Source organism: Rousettus aegyptiacus, unplaced genomic scaffold (assembly GCF_014176215.1).
Source record: "Rousettus aegyptiacus isolate mRouAeg1 unplaced genomic scaffold, mRouAeg1.p scaffold_m13_p_8, whole genome shotgun sequence".
Lineage (NCBI taxonomy): Eukaryota > Metazoa > Chordata > Mammalia > Chiroptera > Pteropodidae > Rousettus > Rousettus aegyptiacus.
This window is the reverse complement of record NW_023416311.1, coordinates 51,160,835-51,165,275: the sequence shown is the minus strand read 5'-3', so window position 1 is coordinate 51,165,275 and position 4,441 is coordinate 51,160,835.

Here is a 4,441-nt window from a genome sequence, read left to right as displayed (position 1 = left end):
ACATATTATATAAAAAGAAAGACTAAATGGTTTTTAAAAACTGAAAGTCAAGTATAAAAATGAACAAGAAATCAAAAAAGTAGAATAATTATATATAAGATAACAGAGTCAATAAAATGCAAAACAGCTGCAACAGATAAAAATCACAAATAATTATCACAAATAATTGCTAAACTCCTAGCAAGACTGGTCAGGAAGAAAGAGATAAAACCAATGTCTAATATTAGTAATGAAAAAAGTAGACTCCACTACAAATCATACGCATATGAAAAAATAATATAATAACAATCACAACTTTGTGCAAACAAATTTGCTAATTTAAATAAAATGGGAAAACTTGAAAAACAGAATGCACATACACTAATAGAAAATCTCATTATTATACTCATTAAAGATATAATACTATTTCTATTTCCAGTTTGATTTTTTATCAGTTTTATTAAGGTATCATTTATGTACAATAAACTGCAACCCTTAAAAGTTTACAGTAGAATGAGCTTTGAGAGATGTAGACAACCAGAAATCCTTTGCAAGAATCATAAGAACAGTGCCATCACCTATGAAAGTTCCCTCATGCTTCTTTGCATTCGATCCATCATTTCTTCTCCTCCTGGCCCCAAGCAAGCAACAATCTCATTCTTGTCACAGTTGATTAATTTCGTTTCCTAGAATTTATATAAATGGAATCCTACTTTATGTACCCTGTGTGTCCAGATTATTTCACTCAGCATAATGACTTTGAGATTGTATCCATATACTGCCAGTAGCTTGTTCTTTTTCTGCTGAATAGTAGTCAGTTGTGGTGTACGTGTACACACACACACACACACACATATATATGTTATATATATATATATATAGAGAGAGAGAGAGAGAGTATGTTAATACCTTTTTCAGATAATTGTGGACATTCTTCTTTGTTATTTGTTATATATGCGTGTGTGTGTGTGTGTGTGCGCACACATATGTATTTGTATATGTACACATACATATATATATCACATAGTTTTTATATGTTTATCTATTGTTGGTCATTTGATTGTTTCCATTTTGAAGCTGTTATCAATAAAGCAGCTGAAAGCAATTGTATATGACCCTTTTCTGAAATATGGCCTTTTTTTTGTTACAAACATCTAAGAGAGGAATACCTGGAATGGAAAATGTAAGTTTAACTTTTTAAAATTCTACCAATTTTCAAAGTGTTTATAACATTTGCATAAATGTTATATTCACACTAGCAGTGTCAGAGGGTTCCAGATGCATCATATCCTTACCAATCGTTGATTTTTTTACCCTTTTAATTTTTAATCATTTCAATGAGTTTATAGTGTTATCTCATTAGTTTTAATTTTCATTTCCCTAATGACAACTGATAATGAGCATCTCTGTGTGTGCTTATTGGCCTGTTGTACACCTTATTTGACAAGTTTCTGTTCAAATCTTTTGCATATTTTAAAATCAGGCTGTTTATCTTCTTACCAAATTTAAGAGTTCTTGTATATTCTGTATCCCAGTCCTCTGACAAAATATTTCTCTCGAAACATATTTCTTGATCTTGGGCTTGCCTTTTCATTTTATTAAACTTTAAAAACAAAGTCCATAGGTCATCATAAGTAAATAAATCCTGTTCAATAATAATCACGCCAATAATATAATTAAAATATATTGTACTAAAATGCTAAATAGGTATTTCTACTTCAGTTGTCAAGACTAATTATTTTAATCAAATGTTTCTATTATCTGGAATTCAAGTGTCCAAGGAAAATCAGAGTTGGCAAGATATTTTAAAAATGCATATCATCAGCATGTGTGGGATGGATGATACAGGAAGGCAGATGATCCTTCAATATTCATTCAATATAATAAAATAATGTTTTAATATCAGAATTTTCCAAAGACTGTGCCTTTTAAAACAATTCACTCATTACACATTAAAATAAAAAAACACATTTTTAAAAATTTTAAATATTTTTCAAAAAAATGAATTTTGAGAACAGTAGCCTTTTTCGATATTTTGTCTGGCTGACTAAAAGCCACTGGTATTCTCATATGATATTGTACATTTATGTGAACTATCGTGTAACCTAGATATTTTGCTTCTGAGTATTTACCAAAAGAATACATAACCACTAATTCAAAAAGATACACACACGCTTATGTTCACTGCAGCATTATTAAGAATAGCCAAGGTATGGAAACAACCTAAGTGTTCATCAACAGAAGAAGGGAGAAATAAAATGTTATGTATATATACAATGGACTATTACTCAGGCATAAGAAAGAAGAAAATCTTTCCATTTAAGACAACATGGATGGATCTTGAGGGCAATATGTTAGGTAAAACAAATCAAATGAAGTAAGACAAATGCCATATGATTTCACTAATACATAGAATCTTAAAAAATAAGAATAAACAAAACAAAAACAAAAACAAACTCATAGATACAGAGAACAGATTGGTGATTACCAGAGGGGAACTGAGGGTGAAATAGGTAAAATTGTATGATGATGGATGTAACTAGACTTACAGTGAAGAACACTATGTAATGTATACAAGTATTGAACTATAATGTCGTATACCTGAAATACATGTTATCTTATACACCAATTTTACCACAATAAGAAATTTAAGATTCTACATTTAATCTGTTATAATATATTGTTCGATTGATATATACAACGAAAATCAGCCTGACTCAGATACGTAGTTAGAAAAAAGAAGAGTATGTTAATATCTTTTTCAGATAATTGTGGATATTCTTCTTTGATACTACACAAACATTTTAGGTACAATGTAGTGTTTGTTTGTTGCAGTAATATTTATCTCGGAGGAAAGAATAAAGGAAAATTTAAAAAGGAGAGTGATAGGGAGTAGAAGTAGATTCAAAAAGAACCTAATATTTATCTGTAATATTTTGCATATTTTACTTTAAAAATCAGGGAGATATCAGAAAAAAAAATGTTAACAGATATCAATTTCATGAAGTCTCAAAATCAGAGTCATATAGTCTCTATTATTTTAAATTTTCTCAAAGTAATGTTTTAAAGTATGGCGTCAATATATGAAAAGTAAACTAATAACTACCACTTAGGAGAAAAGTCCTATGAGGTTTAAAACAATCAAAGCTTGAGAACAATTTTAACAATTTACCTAAGAAAGTGCTTGTTTTTATTTTTATGTAATAATTAAGGTGGTTGGTTGTAATGAATTAAAACTAAACAAAACTATAATATAACAAAAGCCAGATAAATAGCACTAATAAAAGAAGTTTAAGTTTTAAAGATGAAAACATAGGAAAACAGATTAAAGTACAAATATTTAAAAACTGCAAATATCAAAAAACTAAAACTATGGCTTTTCTTTGGCTGATAGACTCAAGAGCAAATGATAAAATTAAGTTTTAACACTACACGAAAAACTAGCTAGGAGGAAGAATATGACTGGCTGTAATGAAGTGACTCATAATCCTACTCTTGGTGACGATTTAGGTGTGTGACTTCAATGACCCATTGAGTGCTTCTAACAGGTTCTGTGAGATTGGGGGAAATTATGGTTATGAGTCCTTATGTTTCCACGGATAATTGATCACTGCCGGAGCTAAATAACAAATTAATCTTAGTTTACATCAATAACGAATACACCCCAGAACCACAATTTCTCCCCCGACCCATTTAACTAACAGAACAAAAAGTTTGATAGACTAGCTTGTTAAAGTTTACGTACACAGCTTCAGCAGACCAGAGACAAATACAGAACATACAGGTAAAGCACTTTGCCCACAAACTCTTCTTTCCAGCCCTTTTATCCTTTATTCTCATTAACAGAGTTGCTTCTGTGTCCCTTCTATGGAACTGTTGCTGTGCAACGAATGCTGCTAGAATGCTTACCCAACCAAGAGGCACAAAATCTTTTGAAATGGTTATTTTATCCCACTCTCTTCTCATTGTCACTTGACAGGCAGATGGATTTGGGCATTTACTCATTTTGGTGGAGTTCCTCAGTGACCACTTTGATTAACAAAATCAATGAAATCTCACTTTTGTTAACATTTTATACTTTTGCATACTTGAAAAAGTGCTTTTACCTACTTTATATTATTTGCTTTTTATCACGTCCTAAAGAAAAAATAAATAGATTTAAAGTTTGAGGAGAATAACGCATGTAGATGCTCTTAAGAAAATACTTAGAGAGGAAGAACCTGAATCCATTTCTTTTGACACCTTTTAAAATACTCTTTCCATGAGAAGACCTTGTTTCTCATGACAAGCAGTGCTTAGGGGCACTTGAAATGATATTTCTTGAAAATAATAACCTCAGTAGAATGTTGCTCTAGAAACATTATTTGCAAACAAACATATTACTCCAAATTTGTCTCTCCAATCACTTATTAAATGAAATTAACAAATCTTTATATTAAACTTCTGCTGTCTAGCCTATGGT